At 41.1% G+C, this 22,956-nt stretch overlaps 1 protein-coding gene across 3 annotated transcripts in view; it reads right to left on the reverse strand.

Moving 5' to 3' along the window:
• Positions 1-22,956, reverse strand: part of kcnq5a (potassium voltage-gated channel, KQT-like subfamily, member 5a) — a 119,840-nt gene that overhangs the window by 48,521 nt on the left and 48,363 nt on the right. The gene's annotated exons all lie outside the window — the stretch shown is intronic.

Below are 22,956 nucleotides of genomic sequence, written 5' to 3' on the forward strand. Positions count from 1 at the left end.
ATTGGTAAAGATTTCACAACGCAGTGGACCGTTTATGTCCCTTGTCAATGTTATCAGTCAGCAAAACGCCTGTTACTCAGTCAGTCTGCAGTATAGCACACAGTAAATATGTACATTCTGAACTTCTTTCCCGAAAGAGAGGCAAAAAAATCTAGCAGGTTGAACAAAAGCAGGCAGCAGTGAATGAGGTTTGTGCAGGGTGGGTGGTAGCTAACTAGCTAACGTTAGTCTCCCTCATCATATGGTTGGCTAATGCTAATAAGCTAGCGTTAGCGCTCAGGATCGTTAAGCTGTTGGGTTATTTAACAGTATATTTAGTGAATGGGCAAGCTAAAGATGTTGATATGTCATGATATTTGGAAAGTGTTTATTTCCAGTGTGTATTTCATGGGTTTCGTTTCTGTAGCTAGCATGGCTGGCTAGCCAGTTCCGTAACTACTGTCTAGCTTGCGGAAATGATTTACCTTTAGCTTTTATTTGTATTTCTCTTTTTATTTCCTTAGCTACTTACTTTTCTATTGTTGTTGCATTGTTGAGAGGTTAATCTGCAAGTCAGCATTTCATTGCACTGTGTACTCCATGCATATCATGTGTATATGACAAATAAACAAACTTCAATTTGAACTTACAAGGGAAGTGGGAGGGCAGCCAGAAAGAGAGGGAAAATATGGCAAGCTTTGTGGTTAGATTGTAGGTGAACAAAACATTGAAAATACATACAGTTGAAGTCGGAAGTTTACATACACCTTAGCTAAATACATTTAAACTCAGTTTTTCACAATTCCTGACATTTAATCCCAGTAAAAATTCCCTGTTTTAGGTCAGTTGGGATCACCCCTTTATTTTAAGAGTGTGAAATATCAGAATAATAGTAGCTAGAATGATTTATTTCAGATTTTATTTCTTGCATCACATTCTCAGTGGGTCAGAAGTTTACATACACTCAATTAGTATTTGGTAGCATTTCCTTTAAATTGATTAACTTGGGTCAAATGCCTTCCACAAGATTCCCACAATACGTTTTTTTGTCCCATTCCTCCTGGCAGAGCTTGTGTAACCGAGTCAGGTTTGTGGGCCTCCTTGCTTGCACACGCTTTTTCAGTTCTGCCCACAAATTGTATATAGGATTCAGGTCAGGGCTTTGTGATGGCCACTCCAATACCTTGACTTTGTTGTTCTTAAGCCATTTTGCCACAACTTTGGAATTATGCTTGGGGTCATTGTCCATTTGGAAGACCCATTTGCAACCATGCTTTAACTTCCTGACTGATGTCTTGAGAAGTTGCTTCAATATATCCACATCATCCTACCTCATGATGCCTACCTCTATTTTGTGTAGTGCACCAGTCCCTCCTGCAGCAAAGTACCCCACAACACGGTTGTGCTAGCGTCTGTATGCCCGTGCATGAGAGAATCAGAGAAATAGAAGACGGTCTTTTCCATGTGTGGAGCTAAAATCCTGTTCTAATTTGACCCAGACAGGGATACTGGGTCAAGCCAACAGCTGAGAAGGTTCATAACTGAAGCTGGGTAAAACACACACACACACATTGCACAGCAGATTCTCATCAGCACGCCATCTCCACTACTGGTCAACGCCGCAACTGTCAAGCAGATGTCAAGGAAAGAGAGTGTGTGCATGTGTTTGTGGTACTGTGTGTGCCTGTACCGATTGCCTGTGAGTATGAGTACCATACAGTGCAGAGACACTTCAACCATGTAACAGGGTGCAAAGGGGAGATCCTTAACAATACGTTTAGAAACCCATCTCGTTCTTTATCCTATCAGCAGTGGAAGTAAAGGGACTCAAGGGAAAACAGCTCTCTAAAAGTACTCGCTCGAATCCAAGTGAGTTGGTAGAGTTTTTCTCCATCCCTACAGAAGCCACACATTGCATCTTTTTTTTCGAAACATTATTCTGCGAGTCTAAACCATCTAGATATACTGTACTGTTCTTTTTCTATTTCTGGGCTCTAACAGTGCAGACCTAGGTTGAAATATTATTTGTTTTATTTCAAACATTATCTTCTCTGGATGGGGTTTGCACTTTTAGGATTAATCCATTGGTTCCATTGCACTGATAAAGCTAAGTTTAAGCTCATCTAAAGTCTTTGAAAGATATCAAATATGCTACTATTTCGACCCGGACATGAAACATAAAATACAATTTTGTGTAGCAAGCAGATTCTGTACCTTCTGACTAGGCATTACAGCATTACTTACAGGAGTCCTTTGGGTTTACATTAAGGACATGATTTATACCTCATAGTTTTGCTTTGGCACAATGTGCAGTGGATATATATAGTAATAATTCACAACCAACGAATAGACCATAGGGATACACGATTGAGTGAATACAATACTCATAACGCTTAATTGTGTTCAAACCTGTGCCAAGACTGGAATCATATTGCCGTTTATATTTTTTTTTACACTTGTTCTCAATATCTCAGCAAAATTGGTATTTTTAAGTTAATTTGCAGTGCCTATGGTTAAACTAAGAGGGGAAATAAAGCTGTTTCTGTGTGTTCATGTGAGCTTGTGAGAGTCTCCTGTCTGATGATGGAGAGTCTGCGGCTGTCTCCTGTCAGAGCGAGACAAAGGGTTTCTAAAGTGCTACTGTACATACAGCCGCTCCAAACTCCCCACAAGTTCTATAACATCTGTGCTGTTTCCACCTTTTAAACTGTTGTGCCTATGGGTGTGCGTGTGTGGAGGAGCTGTTCGGTGGAGCGGTTCATGAAAAAGACACTATAATTTCATTATTTGAGGAATGGCCAATTGATTGTTGTTGTTTTGTCAGGGGTGATGGAACTATTGTGCAGAGACTGACCCTGCTCACTCGTCAGTCCTGCTCACTCGTCAGTCCCACTCACGTCATCATGGTAAAACGGGGTAAAGGAGGTGACACACACACACACACATCCCCTTAGTATTCCAGGGCATCTGTCCTCCATCCATAAAACTCCCTCCATCCATGCTACTCCATTAGATTAAACCAAACAGTTATAACAGACAGAAAAAGGCTTTATGCAACAGCTTCCAAAGGAGGCAGTACCTGGCTGACACACAACCCACGTAAATACACAGAGAGCTGGGAATCACTGGTCTGGTTACTCGGGCTTAGCTCAAAACATTTGCGCAACCTTTTGATTGGTTCTCATATGAATGCTATTTGCATGCGCAACGCCCCCCACGCTCCCTCCACTCAAGAGGTAAACAAGCCAAGCTAAAGTTAGGCTAGCTGACTAGAGTAGGGAGAAAAACTGATGGAGCTTTCTGAAAAGAAGATAGAGAGACGACACTGCCATGTAGCAACGACCAGGGGCGCAACTTTGGTTTTAGAAATATATATATATTTTATCCAGTCAGATTAACACTCCAAACAGTTTACCGGACCACTAGGAGGCGTTCGCATGGTCCTAAAGCACACCATTCCCTCGTTTTGTATCATATTCCAATGGTAATACTGGGGGGGACAAAAATGCAATTTCAGAATGTGGGGAGGCACATGTCTAATTTACCAGCTATCTAGCTAGTTCTAGTCTTCAAGAAGCTAGGAAATTCTGACAGTTGTGTCCCCGCTAAAGGCTGTGGTGAACGGAGGACCAAATCTGCAAGGAAAAAGGGCCTGGGTCTCAGAGTGGTGGTTGTAGAGGAAGACAAGAGCGCATACGACCTTGAATTTGGAATTCCAGGGGAGCTGGTCGGGGAAGACCGGGACAGATGTGTGCCTTAGTCCTATACAGCTCAAAAATCATCGGAATCCGTGCTTCAACACCTGCATTGCTTGCTGTTTGGGGTTTTAGGCTGGGTTTCTGTACAGCACTTTGAGATATCAGCTGATGTACAAAGGGCTATATAAATACATTTGGTTTGATTTGGACTTGATTTGGATGAAGTCCATATGAACTACACATGGTATGTACAATGACCTAGAAGTGTACTTCGAAGGTATAGAATGGCACCTCGATGGATACACGTAATGTCGGAATGGAAATTATAGTGATGACACACCAGTGAATGATTGATTGAAAGTGCATGAAATGTTTGCATGATAGGCCTATAAGACATTAAGTAGCCTGAATAAAGTGATAGTACTGCATCATAAAGGACTGGCTAGCAGGCAGCACAAGGGTTGAAAGAGGCACTACAGAAAGTACTTTTACTGGATTAAACTATGGGAACTGCACACATAACATTTTCTTATGCAAGAACTACTAGCATAATAATCAAATGTGCTTCAGTGTATTTATATTGCTACCAATTATACATGATTCTGAATGAGGATGGGAATTAACCATATTTAGACTATTGTTTTATCACACTCAGCACTCAAAATGAAAACCTGCCTTTCTGGAGAATTTCTGCAAGCTTGGAGAACTGCTTTCTTTGGTGAAAGACGATGAGATTACTATATATGAGCACATGGTGTTCAAAAGTGGTATCAGAGAGTTAAACACGAGGAGCTATGTTGAGAAGGCATCACTTACGCTAGAGATTATAACCCATGTCGACTGTCGGCTTTACAGCGACCATCACCACTCATAGATAGTGTCTTCAAAGTGAAACACAACGTAAAACATAAAGCTTTAGGTCTTTTAATGAGGTGCTAATTTTGTCATTCCCCAATGCCAACACATGATACTGTTGGTAAAGGATGTCGCGTGACCTAGTGACATATATATACTGAGTGTACAAAACATTAAGGACACCTGCTCTTTCCATGACAGACTGACCAGGTGGATTCAGGTGAAAGCGACGATCCCTTATTGACGTCACTTGTTAAATGCACTTCAATCAGTGTAGATGAAGGTTAAAGAAGGTTAAGGACAGGTTAAAGAAGGATTTTTAAGACTTGAGACAATTGAGACATGGATTGTGTATGTGTGCCATTCGGAGGTAAGACATCACCCTGCGAATGGCACACATACACAATCCATGTCTCAATTGTCTCAAGTCTTAAAAATTCTTCTTTAACCTGTCCTTAACCTTCTTTAACCTTCATCTACACTGATGGGTACAGAGAGGGATACATTCACTATACAACTTCATGAAGTTGAATGTAAATATCCCAGTCATTCAATGTTTGCTTCATGCATTATAGCATTCTGTATTCTTTATCTGTACATGTTGCATTAGATAGACATTTTTGGTTGACTTGAACGATGATTCATATTTTTGGGGGTTTTGTTGGTCATCAGTGGAAACTTCCAGAAGAGTACATTAGTAGCACAGTCAGGCAGGTCACCGGTGATAAAAGTCAGTATTCAAAGTCCATACATGTCTGAGAGTGTTGGGAGATGACATGGAAACCGGCCACTAGGGGCAACAGTGAGCTGTTACCTTCAAGTAGGCTTAGGTGTTGTTAGGGCGTTGTGGATGGGGATGGTGGACAGGCATAAGCATCTGCCTCTGGTTCCAAAGGTTGCGTGTTTGAATCCCTTACCTTAACCATTCAGAGTTAATTCCTAACCTTAAGGACCTGAGCCCTAGGACCATGCCTCAGGACTACCTGGCCGGATGACTCCTTGCTGTCCCCAGTCCATCTGGTTATGCTGCTGCTCCAGTTTCAACTTTTGTGCCTGCGGCTATGGAACCCTGATCTATTCACTGGACGTGCTACCTCGTCCCAGACCTGTTGTTTTGGACTCTCTCTCTACTGCACCCGCTGTCTCTAACTCTGAGTGATCGGCTAAGAAAAGCCAACTGACATCTACTCCTGAGGTGCTGACCTGTTGCACCCTCTACAACCACTGTGATTATTATTATCTGACCCTGCTGGTCATCTATGAATGTTTGAACATCTTGGCCATGTTCTGTTATAATCTCCACCCGGCACAGCCAGAAGAGGACTGACCACCCCTTATAGCCTGGTTCCTCTCTAGGTTTCTTCCTAGGTTCTGGCCTTTATAGGGAGTTTTTCCTAGCCACCGTGCTTCTACATCTGCATTGCTTGATGTTTGGGGTCTTAGGCTGGGTTTCTGTACAGCACTTTGTGACATCGGCTGATGTAAAAAGGGCTATATAAATACATTTGATTGATTGATTGATTAATAATTCGGATTTAATGCCTAAACTTACGTCGAAAAATTTGACATTTGTAACAACTTTGAAATTTGACATTTGAGAAACATGGATAAACATCTAATTCTGATGTGAAACTGTGAGAGCTTGTTGAGTGCATTAATAGCTAGCTAGTTAGAATGCAAGGGTGATTCACATCATTGCCCTACAATTTAAACCCCGCCTTATCTCAGCTCACTGGTCACCATAGCAGCACCCACCCGTAGCACACGCTCCAGCAGGTATATTTCACTGGTCACCCCCAAAGCCAACTCCTCCTTTGGCCGCCTTTCCTTCCAGTTCTCTGCTGCCAATGACTGGAACGAATTTCAAAAATCACTGAAGCTGAAGATCCATATCTCCCTAACTAACTTTAAGCTCCAGCTGTCAGAGCAGCTCACAGATCACTGCACCTGTACATAGCCCATCTAACTACCTCATCCCCATATTGTTATTTATTTTTTTGCTCCTTTGCACACCAATATCTCTACTTGCACAGTCATCTTCTGCACATCTATCACTGCAGTGTTTAATTGCCACTATGGCCTATTTATTGCCTTACCTCCCTCATCTTACCTCATTTGCACACACTGTATATAGACTTTTTTTTCTCCAGTGTGTTATTGACTGTATGTTTGTTTATCCCATGTGTAACTCTGTGTTGTTGTTGTTTGTGTCGCACTGCTTTGCTTTATCTTGGCCAGGTCACAGTTGTAAATGAGAACTTGTTCTCAACTAGCCGACCAGGTTAAATAAAGGTGAAATATAACAACAATAAAAAACAGAGGACACCCAAGAAGGAAAATGAATAACTTCACAGGGGTAAGGAACTGTTCAGCATATAATTAGCTAACTAGTTAATTTATAACTAAAACATACATTTGATTTGCTGGCCGATTTTGAGTTGATAGCGAGCAAACTAAAAGGTAATAGCTGGCTGGCTTTCTATGGGCTGAACAATGCTAGCTAACATTAGCTATACTAGCTAACGTTAGTTGCTACTTGCTAGACACAAGAGCATAACATTTAACAGGTTGTAGTTGTCTAATATGCCACTTGTTTTAGTGTAGAAGGGTTGTTATAACGTTTTGAAAATGTGTATGATGACCCTATTCATTATGTTAGCGGCTAACCGTGTCCGAACCCAGAAGGTTTGTGCTAGCTACTGTGTGTGTTTCTTGGATATGGCTGGAATTGGAAGGGCTGGGGCGGTCCTATGTAAATAGATCATGATTCATTCAATTCGAAACGGGGATATCCAACCAGCGTAGGGTGCCACCATGAAGTCTGAGGGCACAGCCCCTTCATTATCTACGTTTCGTGTAGACACATCAAAGCAGCCGTTCAAGACTCTCAAGTCAGGAAGACTTCAAGAGTTGGTGTCAGTTAGACTAGTAACACCAATAGCAGAGCAATACACAGATGTACTGTACATGTACAGTGGGGAGAACAAGTATTTGATACACTGCCGATTTTGCAGGTTTTTCTACTTACAAAGCATGTAGAGGTCTGTCATTTTTATCATAGGTACACTTCAACTCTGAGAGACGGAATCTAAAACAAAAATCCAGAAAATCACATTGTATGATTTTTAAGTAATTAATTAGCATTTTATTGCATGACATAAGTATTTGATAACCTACCAACCAGTAAGAATTCCGACTCTCACAGACCTGTTAGTTTTTCTTTAAGAAGCCCTCCTGTTCTCCACTCATTACCTGTATTAACTGCACCTGTTTGAACACGTTACCTGTATAAAAGACACCTGTCCACACACCCAATAAAACAGACTCCAACCTCTCCACAATGGCCAAGACCAGAGAGCTGCATAAGGACATCAGGGATCAAATTGTAGACCTGCACAAGGCTGGGATGGGCTACAGGACAATAGGTAAGCAGCTTGGTGGGAAAGGCAACAACTATTGGCGCCATTATTAGAAAATGGAAGAAGTTCAAGACGACGGTCAATCACCCTCGGTCTGGGGCTCCATGCAAGATCTCACCTTGTGGGGCATCAATGATCATGAGGAAGGTGAGGGATCAGCCCAGAACTACACAGCAGGACCTGGTCAATGACCTGAAGAGAACTGGGATCTATGTGGGAATGAAACCCACTGATGGTTGGGGTAACCATACGCCAGAAAGCAGTGGCTACGATTCCTTATCTGAGCCTTGCCAAAAAGAAAGAAAGAACGAGTGAAAGCCTAGCCAGTGTGAGGTGCTAATCTGCTGACTCTAGGTCTACTCTGCCGATGTATTACAGAGAAGAAGGGGTTAATGAACCATAAAGGAGTGGAAATATCACTCTCCATTTTCTTGAGTGTGCATGAAAAGGTTCCTATGGTCTATATATCTGGAGCTGTATCGGCGGAGCAGTAAAATACAATGTCACTAGTTATGCTGAGTGGGCCTCCTTTATATACTGTACACTCACTCATCCCCTCACAGGCTTTACCCCCTATCAATAGCAGATAGCCCTTTATCAGCATTGAGTGCACACAGAGAGAGAGAAAGATAAATAGAAAGAGAGAGAGATAATAATAATAATAATAATAATAATAATAATAATAATAATAATAATATAGAATGAAATAGAACAGAATAGCATAAAATAGAATGCTAACTGGTCAAATTCACAGAATTCCCCACCAAGGAACAGTTTATTTAACCTTGTCATGAGTTGACAGCGTGTCTGTCAGTGGAGGCTGCTGAGGGGAGGACGGCTCATAATAATGGATGGAACAGAGCAAATGGAATAACGTCAAACACATGGAAACCATGTTTGACATATTTTATATCATTCCATCCAATTAATGTGCCACAAACCTCCTGTGGTGTCTGCATTTAACAGAGGTCTGTCTTGGAGACATAACCAATAGCCAATAACATTAAAGTAACACAATATGTCTAGCAGAACAAACATTCCAACAGTGGGAATATTGGGGAATTTTCTAAATGTCCTAATCAGTCTGCCTCTGAACTTGCGATTATGGGAAAAATCAACAGTATGGATACCTGCCGGGCTATTGTCATGGTAGTCTCCAAATAAAGCAGATGAGGGAAGAGAGGATTGGAGAAAGTTGCTGGTGCGTTTCTAAGACACCACTTCAGGATGGATAAACACAGATGAGAACCTTTGGCAATGAACCCTGTGATCTAAATAGGAACTTTGTTTGGTAAAAGGAGGGGAGCTAGGACCAGTGTATGCATATGCATGTACATGTGTGTCTTTGTACATGTGTGTTTTGTACATCTTTACTATCGGACCGAACGGACACACTCTGGGATGCAGAGTAGCGGGAGTAGGCCTTTTTTGTTGGAGTGCGTCTCCTTTGATGCTTATGGCTGGCCCAGACCCATGCAGTCCTATCACAGCATAAAGATTATTCCAGCTGATTACTGACTCATTCACATCAATATCACTCATCTTATCTTTACTAACGCTACTCTGACTCTGTCAATGTTTTCAGTGTCTCGTACGGGGAAAGAATTATAATATATTTTGAGATACATTTTTTAGGATACATGTGAAATTGACCAAATAATGTATAGAAAATGTATTTAATGTATTTCACTTTCTGAAATACATTCAATAATGAATATTTGAACATACTGTATTTTCACATCCATTTATCAATATATAAATGTAAATAACATTTGGAAATGTTTTGTAAAATATATTCCAACACGCATTTAGATGTATTTACATTTCTTACATTTAGATGTAAGAAATATATATATTTAATAAATGTATGGCAAATATACAAATTGGCCAAATCATATTATTAAGAAATGGTGACTGTCTTAACAATGAAGCTTTAGTAGGCTCTTTGGTATCACATGCACTAATGTCAGTCTCATTAAAACTGCAGAGCTGGCAATGTACAAGCTTAACTTTTAATCATAGAACACAACATAACACATTAACTGGCATGACAATCTGTCTCATCAAAAAGCACTAAAACAAAGCCAAGACCCCAACAAGCCACGCCTCCATATATTCCAATAGGCTGCCACCGCTACAATATATTTAGTCAAAATGCATTTTTATTGTATTTGACACATACCAAAAGCACTAACATGCATTTAAATGACTACAAAGTTTGTACATTATCCGTCATGTAGTGACTCCATGTCTTTCATGTGCATATGACAAATAAACAAACAAACTTGACGAGAGCATTGCAGCCAATGTCCAACGGGCAGAACTTAATGTATACTGGTTGTTCCACAAGATAAGTGCCTTTGATATGTTATGTAGAAATGATGCAACAATATTACATTTTAAAAGCCTGCTATATGAAATGAAGTGTCCTTTAATATAGACCACATGGAGATTTAATAAATATGTTTTTGAATATAAATAAAGACTTGATCAAAAAAATATGAATCCCCCAAAATACTGCAAGTTTTCACCATCATTGTAAATCCCTAGTTATTTTGTGGCTTGACAAAGTTATTTCTGACAATAATTATTCATTTCATATGATTAGTGATTCATTTACATACAGTATGTCCCTAATTTTATGGTCAACCCTGTTACGTCAACTCAACTCTCATTTGAATATGGTGAAACTATTACTTTAAAAAATATATTTATTTCAAAATAATCATTGAACATCTAATAGTTAAATCTTAGTGTAAAAACAGGTGAGCTGGGTCTACTTTTATTCACCGTTTTCTGATGGAAAACTGAGCAGGTCGAGCATTACACGTCAACCCTGTTACCCATAGACAGGCTAGAAAGGTTAACAATTTTAAAAAATTCATTTTTGGTGCCTCTCGCATTCAATTGACCCTCCCTGTTGCACACAATAAGCTTCCATCCCCTTGTCACAAGGGCTGATTTAACTAGTAATTTTAATGAAGATGCTGAGAGTCGAGAAGCAGGTGGTACGTTGAATAAAACAACAAACATGGAACGAGACAACATCGTAGTGGCTTCATCTCATAAACACAGAAACAATACTGACTGTTGAAACAACCTAAGGGAGTGCCTTAGGGGAGGTAATAAGTGAGGTAATGGAGTACAGGTGTGCCTCATGATGAAGTACAGGTGCGTGTAATGATTGGTGCCAGAACCGGTGGTTAGTATCCCAGCGACACCGGAGGGGAGGGGGCGGGAGTAAACGGGACAGTAATTACCAGTTGTAGGGCCATTCAAGTGAATTATTCCTAGTTGTGGTAAATTCTCACTTCCCACTTAGTTGCGAAAGCTAAATTTCACCACTAACCATCCACTGTATAATATCACTCATTGGACGCATAATACCTAGACCTACACTTTAAAATATTGTGGAGCATTGTATGATGTATAGTTTTTGTTGAAATTGATAACATTTAATAAAAAATACTAAAATCACCTCTCTTCAGCTATTTAATTAATAAAGTTGACAAGAGGCACTTGTAGTCTCTCTTTTTTTACCTCTTGAGATGGCAATTTTTTATATATATATATTTTTAAAAACTTTTACCCCTTTTCGTGGTATCCAATTGGTAGTTACAGTCTTGTCTCATTGCTGCAACTCCCGTACGGACGTGGGAGAGGCGAAGGTCATGAGCCGTGCATCCTCCAAAACACAACCCAGCCAAGCCGCACTGCCTCTTTACACAACACCCACTTAACTCGGAAATCATCCGCATCAATGTGTCAGAGGAAACACCGTACACCTGGCGGTGTCAGTGTGCATTGCACCTGGCCTGCCACAGGAGTCACTAGAGCGCGATGGGACAAGAACATCCCTGCCGGCCAAACCCTCCACTATCCTGGACGACGCTGGGCCAATTGTGCGCAGCCCCATGGGTCTCCCGGTCGCGGCCGGTTGCGACAGAGCCTGGACTCAAACTAGGATCTCTAGTGGCACATCTAGCACTGCGATGCAGTGCCTTAGACGACCGCGCCACTCTGGAGGCCTCGGTAAAATGTGTTTTTTTTTAAATGAAGGTAAACATGTGCTCTTAATGACAGTCTCTCACAACAAAGCGCACTAACAAAGAACGAGTCAACAGCATAGACATTTCCCAGGAAGGTCTTTTTATGCAGCCCATACTCTAATGTCACTGATTTCAAAACACGGTCCTCCAGAAAGTGGAGAGCAACACTTGTGCTGTTCCCCTACGTGATATCTTTCAAAAAAGCCATGTTAGAAAGGATTACCTAACCATACTGACCAGCTCATGTTATAGACAGAAGCTTGCTACATGGCAGACAAATCTGAAATCATCTCTCGGCATGTCCAGCCCATTCATTATCTAAGCCAATCATGGCTAGTGGGAAGGTTGCTGGCCTTTTCTGTGGCTAAACCAACTAGGCTCTTAATTTAACAATTTCATTCATATTTACAGAAGGCATACAAGTTTGTTATTAAGGCACATGAAAGTTGGCATTTCTGCCAACCCCAAAAAATGCACATGGCTCTCCTGTGAAGTAGTGACACACGACATACATTTTGTATCTCTTAGTCTTTTTTTATCCAATGTAAAAAAACACAATTTCATATTTTGCTACATAACGCTGAATCGAGGCGGTGGGTCACATTTTGATTTGTGCATGGTATGCCTGTATACTGTATCAACAATTCAACAAAACAATGGCAGTACAGATAACTACAGTATATAATCAAAAATAAATGTACATGAATATAAAAATGTAAATACAATAATGTCTGTGATTAACAACAATAGCTTGCAGTTATTGTCCTTTTAATCAATAAAGGAATCGGATTATCAGCTTAAAAAGTTTAACAATTTCAACAAAGCATAAGGACTGTTTTGCAATGTCATTATTTAAAGTGATGAAAGTTGCTAACTAAACAGAGAAGATGAGAGGAGAGAAGAAAATCGAAGAAAGGAGAAGAGAAAGCACACAGAAGTGCTAGTGTGTGTGTGTGCTTTCAGGCCTCAGAGATTTACACCAGTGCTGGCGTCTGGGTGGCTGAGATACAGTGTATATCTCCACTGAAACATCCAAGCATGGTAAGGATAGTGACGTGTACACACACACATACACACACAAACATGTGCATGCACGTGAACACACACACATACACACACAAACATGTGCATGCACGTGAACACACACACATACACACACAAACATGTGCATGCACGTGAACACACACACAGTTACACCGTCACACACACATACACATACACACACACACACAAACACGTGCACACGCGTGAACACACACACATTCAGGGGAAGTGCTGAAGCAAACCGTGAGGCCACATGCCTTTACACTTGCATATAACTTAAGCTGTGCTCAGCTGTTGCCGACTGACAGGAAAGCAGCCAGCACAGTGTGCGTGTGTGTGTGCGTGTATGTGTCCACACACTCAACTGCCTGCTATTTCCTGAAATGTCTATTACGACAGCAAGTGCAGCTGCCTCTCACAATGATATTTCACAGTGGAAAATGATGCTGTCTAATCTGACTGTAAAGTAATTTAAAGCAATATACCTCAGCAGCTAAGCAGCTCAGCAGCAGCGTGTGAGTGTTTGGGTAAGTATGCCTAAGAATACATAAGCATGTGTGCAGGGCCGGCTCTAGCCTTTTGGGGGCCCTAAGCAAAATTTGGTTGCCCCCCCCCCCCCCCACCAAGTTGGCAACACATTTTTGTGGCGCCCCTTTTGAGTGAAGAGTGAAAAATATACGTTTTAAAGTTAATTTCCTGCAGTGCCACACATTTTGCCATAGGACAGAAAGTAAATTATGAATTATCATAACAAATTTAATGGAATTCTACAAATCTTTTCAACGGGCACATTTTGCATTGACTTATTTCATGTTAATGATATCTAATTGAGAGTGACTAACAAAAACAATGGGGGCCCCTGGAGGTCAAGGCACCTGGGCACATGCCATGTGTGCCCAGTAGGTATTCAGTCATCATAACTACAAGTTTAGATAAATAGCTAGACTAACTTGCCAATCTAAAAAATTGTTAGCTAAAATGGATAATTGAGTGAATGTAAGTGACTGACAAGACAACAAGAAAAACTGCTGCTGAGCTGGTTAACTGTTGAGCTATATTCCTTTAAATTGCTTTACAGTCAGCTTAGACAGTTTCCTTTTCTACTGTGAAATATCACTGTGAGAGGCAGTTGCACCTGCTGTCGTAATAGACTGCGCAGGAAATAGCAGGCAGTTTGTACAACCAAATTACACAACCAAAATTTCAAACTTTGTGTATTCCATTCCACCTTACTCTCAACATTAAGTTGAGACCCCAACTGAGTTCCTATAAACATAGTCGGGGGCCCTAAGTGACCACTTATGCCTGGAGCCGGCCCTGCATTCATGTGTGTGTACAGTACCAGTCAAAAGTTTGGACACACCTACTCATTCAAGCGTTTTTCTTTTTACTATTTTCTACATTGTAGAAAACTATGAAATAACACATATGGAATCATGTAGTAACCAAAAAAGTGATAAACAAATCAAAATATATTTTAGATTCTTCAAAGTAGCTACCCTTTGCCTTGATGACACAAAGTAGCCACCCTTTGCCTTGATGACAGCTTTACACACTCTTGGCATTCTCTCAACCAGCTTCATGAGACAGTCAACTGGAATGCATTTAATTTAACAGGTGTGCCTTGTTAAAAGTTCATTTATTTGGGCTGCAAAAACAATGATTTGTTTAACACTTTTGACATGATTCCATGTGTTATTTCATAGTTTTGATGTCTTCCGTACTATTCTACAATGTAGAAAATAGTAAAAAATAAAGAAAAACCCTGGAATGAGTAGGTGTGTCCAAACTTTTGACTGGTACTGTATGCATGTGTGTACATATGAACTGTGAGTGTAAACTATACGCATGAATGAGTATCGTGTGTGTGTGCGTGCTCTCGACAGAACTGCGTCTTTAATTGATGTGGTCTTCTATAAATACATAGAGTCACAGTGTAGACCTTTACCTGCTTACCTGGGTGTCTGCAGAACTACTACCACAGAGCATTTTGCATTTTGCTCCAGAGCACCACAAACTGCGGACACACACACTCAGCACCCATCATACACAGCTTTGCGGACCTAGAAGATTACCTTACACACAGGCCATTGAATACACACCTTTTGCTGAGCAATGATAGTACACACAACCTTTGTTTTGCACCTAGAAGATACACTACCGTCCAAAAGTTTTCACTAAAAGTGGCAGTAATAAAGCCTCTCTTGAAAAAGCCAAACCTTGACCCAGAAAATATAAAAAACTATCGGCCTATATCGAATCTTCCATTCCTCTCAAAGATTTTAGAGAAGGCTGTTGCGCAGCAACTCACTGCCTTCCTGAAGACAAACAATGTATACGAAATGCTTCAGTCTGGTTTTAGACCCCATCATAGCACTGAGACGGCACTTGTGAAGGTGGTAAATGACATTTTGATGGCATCGGACCGAGGCTCTGCATCTGTCCTCGTGCTCCTAGACCTTAGTGCTGCTTTTGATACCATCGATCACCACATTCTTTTGGAGAGATTGGAAACCCAAATTGGTCTACACGGACATGTTCTGGCCTGGTTTAGGTCTTATCTGTCGGAAAGATATCAGTTTGTCTCTGTGAATGGTTTGTCCTCTGACAAATCAACTGTACATTTCGGTGTTCCTCAAGGTTCTGTTTTAGGACCACTATTGTTTTCACTATATATTTTACCTCTTGGGGATGTTATTCGAAAACATAATGTAAACTTTCACTGCTATGCGGATGACACACAGCTGTACATTTCAATGAAACATGGTGAAGCCCCAAAATTGCCCTCGCTAGAAGCATGTGTTTCAGACATAAGGAAGTGGATGGCTGCAAACTTTCTACTATTAAACTCGGACAAAACAGAGATGCTTGTTCTAGGTCCCAAGAAACAAAGAGATCTTCTGTTGAATCTGACAATTAATCTTAATGGTTGTACAGTCGTCTCAAATAAAACTGTGAAGGACCTCGGCGTTACTCTGGACCCTGATCTCTCTTTTGAAGAACATATCAAGACCATTTCGAGGACAGCTTTTTTCCATCTACGTAACATTGCAAAAATCAGAAACTTTCTGTCCAAAAATGATGCAGAAAAATTAATCCATGCTTTTGTCACTTCTAGGTTAGACTACTGCAATGCTCTATTTTCCGGCTACCCGGATAAAGCACTAAATAAACTTCAGTTAGTGCTAAATACGGCTGCTAGAATCCTGACTAGAACCAAAAAATTTGATCATATTACTCCAGTGCTAGCCTCTCTACACTGGCTTCCTGTCAAAGCAAGGGCTGATTTCAAGGTTTTACTGCTAACCTACAAAGCATTACATGGGCTTGCTCCTACCTACCTCTCTGATTTGGTCCTGCCGTACATACCTACACGTACGCTACGGTCACAAGACGCAGGCCTCCTAATTGTCCCTAGAATTTCTAAGCAAACAGCTGGAGGCAGGGCTTTCTCCTATAGAGCTCCATTTTTATGGAACGGTCTGCCTACCCATGTCAGAGACGCAAACTCGGTCTCAACCTTTAAGTCTTTACTGAAGACTCATCTCTTCAGTGGGTCATATGATTGAGTGTAGTCTGGCCCAGGAGTGGGAAGGTGAACGGAAAGGCTCTGGAGCAACGAACCGCCCTTGCTGTCTCTGCCTGGCCGGTTCCCCTCTTTTCACTGGGATTCTTTGCCTCTAACCCTGTTACGGGGCTGAGTCACTGGCTTGCTGGGGCTCTCTCGTGCCGTCCCTGGGGGGGTGCGTCACCTGGGTGGGTTGATTCACTGTTGTGGTCGGCCTGTCTGGGTTCCCCCCTTGGGTTGTACCGTGTCGGAGATCTTTGTGGGCTATACTCGGCCTTGTCTCAGGATGGTAAGTTGGTGGTTGAAGATTTCCCTCTAGTGGTGTGGGGGCTGTGCTTTGGCAAAGTGGGTGGGGTTATATCCTTCCTGTTTGGCCCTGTCCGGGGTGTCCTCGGATGGGGCCACAGTGTCTCCTGACCCCTCCTGTCTCAGCCTCCAGTATTTATGCTGCAGTAGTTTATGTGTCGGGGGCTAGGGTCAGTTTGTTTATCTGGAGTACTTCTCCTGTCCTATTCAGGTGTCTTGTGTGAATCTAAGTGTGCGTTCTCTAATTCTCTCCTTCTCTCTTTCTTTCTCTCTCTCGGAGGACCTGAGCCCTAGGACCATGCCCCAGGACTACCTGACATGATGACTCCTTGCTGTCCCCAGTCCACCTGGCCATGCTGCTGCTCCAGTTTCAACTGGCCTGGGCCCTAGGACCATGTCCCAGGACTACCTGACATGAGGACTCCTTGCTGTCCCCAGTCCACCTGGCCATGCTCCTGCTCCAGTTTCAACTGTTCTGCCTTACTATTATTCAACCATGCTGGTCATTTATGAACATTTGAACATCTTGGCCACGTTCTGTTATAATCTCCACCCGGCACAGCCAGAAGAGGACTGGCCACCCCACATATGCTCTCTCTAATTCTCTCTTTCTTTCTCTCTCTCGGAGGACCTGAGCCCTAGGACCGTGCCCCAGGACTACCTGACATGATGGCTCCTTGCTGTCCCCAGTCCACCTGACTGTGCTGCTGCTCCAGTTTCAACTGTTCTGCCTTATTATTATTTGACCATGCTGGTCATTTATGAACATTTGAACATCTTGGTCATGTTCTGTTACAATCTCTACCCGGCACAGCCAGAAGAGGACTGGCCACCCCACATAGCCCGGTTCCTCTCTAGGTTTCTTCCTAGGTTTTGGCCTTTCTAGGGAGTTTTTCCTAGCCACCGTGCTTTTACACCTGCATTGTTTGCTGTTTGGGGTTTTAGGCTGGGTTTCTGTACAGCACTTTGAGATATCAGCTGATGTACGAAGGGCTATATAAATAAATTTGATTTGATTTGATTTGATTTGATTTGGGGACACTTAGAAATATCCTTGTTTTTGAAAGAAAAGCACATTTTTTGTCCATTAAAATAACATCAAATTGATCAGAAATACAGTGTAGACATTGTTAATGTAATGTAATGTAATGTTGTAAATGACTATTGCAGCTGGAGACAGCTGATTTTTAATGGAATATCTACATAGGAGTAAAGAGGCCCATTATCAGCAACCATCACTCCTGTGTTCCAATGGCACGTTATGTTAGCTAATCCAAGTTTATATTTTTAAAAGGCTAATTGATCATTAGAAAACCCTTTTGCAAATATGTTAGCACGGCTGAAAACTGTTGTTCTGATTAAAGAAGCAATAAAACTGACCTTCTTCAGACTAGTTGAGTATATGGAGCATCAACATTTATGGGTTTGATTACAGGCTCAAAATGGCCAGAAACAAAGACTTTCTTCTGAAACTCGTCAGTCCATTCTTGTTCTGAGAAATGAAGGCTATTCCATAAGAGAAATTGCCAATAAACTTAAGACGCCATGTACTACTCCCTTCACAGATCAGGGCAAACTAGCACATAGAAAGAGGAGTGGGAGGCCCCGGTGCACAACTGGACAAGAGGACAAGTACATTATAGACATTGGACAGAGGAAGATTGGAAAAAAGTGTTATGGACAGACAAATCTAAGTTTGAGGTGTTCGGATCACAAAGAAGAACATTCGTGAGATGCAGAAAAGCCATCTGTCAAGCATGGTGGAGGGAATGTGATGGTCTGGGGGTGCTTTGGTGGTGGTAAAGTGGGATATTTGTAAAGGGTAAAAGGGATCTTGAAGAAGGGAGGCTATCACAACTGATGTTACATTTGCAAAACCCTTGGTTAACATAGAGATTCTGGGGACATCAGAAGGTGGGGGGATTTTAACTATATTCTGGTAATCCGACCAATTGAACATATGTGGTGGTACTTAATGAATATGATGTCAGTTCGGTTGTCATCTGAGACATACTCATCAATGATAAGATGACATAAACTCTATAGTAGAAGGTCTACACATCAGAGTTATCGGATTCATGTTTGAATATTAAATTATTCGTGATGGGATGAAATGTGATTTTAGCTTCTAAAATGTGAGATTTGGGTTTTCATAAGGTAGGGCTCTGCTCAATCTGTGGCCCGCCCCTGTGAAGGGACATGGGCTATAAAACTTTTCAAAGACGCCCTCGTCTCCCTTCCTATATAAAGCCTTGACGACAATGTAACCTCTTATTCCGAGGATGTGAGGACGACGGTCCGATGTCAGAATGGTTCAGATAATAACTACAGAACGAAGCCACCATCAGCGCGAGCTTTGGTTGCGAATGGTATGCACTTTGAACTCTTATTCACTACAGAAGTGATACCTCCTAGCCGTTGAGTTAGCAACAGCAGCTGCAAACGCAGGTTAGGAAGGAACAGACAGAGTATCCCACACAACAACGTTACTACAACGTATCCAATTGACCAGCAGAGACATTCTTCAAAGGACAAAGGTCTTGGTTGGGCAACACGGCCTTCCATCTACCACCAACCTACCGAAGCGCAGCTCAGAGTAAATATTTATTGCATTTTCCTTTTCCAAATGGGCGGTAATTTAGAATGCATAAGGTTCTGTATTTATGATAGCACAGCTACCTTTGTTCCTCAGTCTTCCCACTCTTTCACTCAAACCCAGCCCTTTTCTTTTGTGTAACCAGCTGTCATATCTGTTCCGCCCACTAGGGATGTTTTCGTTTATGATGTCATTTGTAATCAAGCTATGATTTAATTATGTGTATGTGTAATTCTGTGAGATTAGTTAGGTATTTAGTAAATAAATAATTCAACACAATATTGTATTGATGATTCAACTTGTTAGCCAGGGTTCGTGCAGATAACCAAGAATTTACAACTTTCAGATGAGACTGAATTAAGATGACGATTAATGTTGACTGCTATTGATGTAAAATACTACTAGGTCTTTAAGAGTTTATTTGGAAGATAACAGCTCTATAAATATTATTTCATGGTGCCTCGACTCTCTACATTTACATGATTAGCTCAATCAGATAATATTAATTACGGAGAAATTATTTTATAGAATACCATGTCATATCACTTAATCCGGCATAGCCAAAGACACGACAATGAAGTGGCCAACACAATCACCGGATCTCAACCCTATTGAGCTGTTGTGGGAGTAGCTTGACCATATGGTACGTAGTGCCCATCATGTCATGTTTTGTCTTATTTTGTCTTGTCATTTTGCTTTTCCCTCTGTTCGTTTTCCCCCTGCTGGTCTTTTTAGGTTCGTTCCCCTCTTTCTCTCTTCCTCCCTCTCTCTCTTCTCTCTATCGCTCCGTTCCTGCTCCCAGCTGTTCCTATTCCCCTAATCAATCATTTAGTCTTCCCACACCTGTTCCCTATCTTTCCCCCTGATTAGAGTCCCTATTTCTCCCCTTGTTTTCCGTTTCTGCCCTGTCGGATCCTTGTCTATTGTTCACCGTGCTGTGTCTGTGTATCGCCCTGTCGTGTCGTGTTTCCCTCAGATGCTGCATGGTGAGCAGGTGTCTGAGTCTGCTACGTTCAAGTGCCTTCCCGAGGCAACCTGCAGTTATGATCGAGTCTCCAGTCGGTTCTCGTCATTACGAGTGGAATTATGCTTTATGATTGTAGATTTACTTTACTGGATTAAAGACTCTGTTTTCGCCAAGTCGCTTTTGGGTCCTCATTCACCTGCATAACACATCAAGCCAATCCAATTTGTGAGAGGTTCTTCAGGAAACATGGGGTGAAATCTCTTCAGATTACCTCAACAAATTGACAACTAGAATGCCAAAGATCTTCAAGGCTGTAATTGCTGCAAATGGAGTATTCTTTGACAAATGCAAAGTTGAAGGACACTTATTGAAGGACACTCACTTATTTCAATTAAAAATCATTATTTATAGCCTTGTAAACGTATTGAATGTATTTCCTATTCATTTTGCAACTAATTTCATGTTTGTTTTCATGGAAAACAAGGACATTTCTAAGTGGCCCCAAACTTTTGAACGGTAGCGTATATAAAACACACTTTATTCAAACTCACTGTGCACGTTTTACTGTGCATCTAGGACACACACATCAGACCCGACACACACTTCTTTCATATAAATGTGCTTGACCTTGATTACTTAATTTAATTCCAGAAACTCTCACACAGTAATAATAAAAGTAATATCAAACACATTATGTGTGATATGTTTAAACCTTAACTCACTCGAATTATCTCTGCTACAATCTATTTTCCGAAACATTAAATGTTACACAGCAACCTACAAGGATCAAATTCTTATTTTACCTTTGAGAACTATTGAGGCAAAGCACATTAACTAATAAACCTGCTGAGACACTCCATTCAGAAGGTAATCTGAACCTCAGTCAAACTCAATGACAGAGAAAAAACATCTATGAGTATTTGATTTTAACGTCATGTACTTTTGGTTGAAATAACTTTATTGATACTATAGGGCTTAATGTGTTGACGTGTTAGGAACGGAGAGGAGGGGGCAAAGAAAGCAGGAAGGGAAGAGACAGATGAGCAGACAGTACATAGGAGGCTGTATGAGGGGCCGTTTGTCTCGTGGGCAGAGTGTGTGGAGAGATTTTCCATCCATTAGTGTGGCCGTGCTCCCAGAGACACACACACACACTCGTGTGTAACTTCTCGCAATTCCACTTACTATTGTTAATAAACTACTGATGCGTGTTAATGTTTGCATGCATGTGTGTGTGCCAAGAATAATAAAAAGACAACAAAGTCCTCTTCTACAAAATGATTGACAAATGATTCAAAGTACTGTACTCACCTGCGTATGAAACAGAGGCATGTGAACAGGGCAGGACCAAGGAAAAAAAGAGAAGAGATGTAAAGATTAGAACAACAGACAACCCAGCTAGCACATTTGGTTCCTTGGAAATTGTGGGAACGTATGTTTTTGGTTTCCTGTTGGTTCTGGGAACGAAGCCAAATGTTTTCGGGCTGGTAAAACTGAACGATTTTTAACCGTTCTTGAGAATGGAAGTGAAAATGTTGCCTGTTGTAGGGAGCTTCTGAGAACGTTTTACTATGGTTGTTGCCATGTTTTTTTTATAACTCATACATAGCTGTTAATTTCAGTCTATTCAAACAGACCACATTTCAAAGGAAACAAGCACTCATTAAGATCAGGTGTGGCCAATTAGTGGGCGTGGCCAACACACCTGAACACTCTTAACAAGAGAGGTGATAGAGAGAGTTTTTTTGATGATGAGAACGGAATCTATCTGTTTTTAAATAACATTCTTAGAATGTTCTCTGAATGTTACTAAAGTTTTCTTGTGGTTTTCTATTTAACGTTTCCTTAGTGTTCTCTGAACAGTTTGAGAACATGACTTTAAATAGAACCATGAGGAAACCTGAAGGAAATGTTATGCTGAAGTACTGAAATTCCCACAGAAGAACAAAGTTTCTTAACATTGTCGAAACAATGTGAGAACATGACTTTAAATAGAACCATGAGGAAACCTGTAGTAAACCTTATGCTGAAGTAATGAAATCCCCACAAAACAAAGTTGTTCCTTAATGTTCACTGAACTATTTGAGAACATTCCCAAAGTCAAACCAGCTGGAGAACGTTCCTAGAACATTACTAAAATTGAAATGAAATGTAACCGTGTTTGAACTTTTAGGAAACGTTCTGTTAAAGTATTGAAATACCAAGAAAATATTTTTTTTTTGTCAAGTTCCTTAATTGTGCTGAGAATGTTTCAAAGCCAAGCAACTATCAAGCACCATCTCCAGAAAGTTGTGGGAAGATTGTATGCAACATAACCATAGGAAAAACATGTTCTCACCAAGCTCTAAGAAACATATGGTTCTCAGAACATTATGTGCTGGCTGGGAAAGTACCACAGTCCACATTCTCCTCTTCTGGCTGACTCATGGGCCCTGCAAATGTCCTGTTATTTTATACTAATGCATAATTTGGTAT

Source organism: Oncorhynchus gorbuscha, linkage group LG08 (genome assembly GCF_021184085.1).
Source record: "Oncorhynchus gorbuscha isolate QuinsamMale2020 ecotype Even-year linkage group LG08, OgorEven_v1.0, whole genome shotgun sequence".
Taxonomy (NCBI): domain Eukaryota; kingdom Metazoa; phylum Chordata; class Actinopteri; order Salmoniformes; family Salmonidae; genus Oncorhynchus; species Oncorhynchus gorbuscha.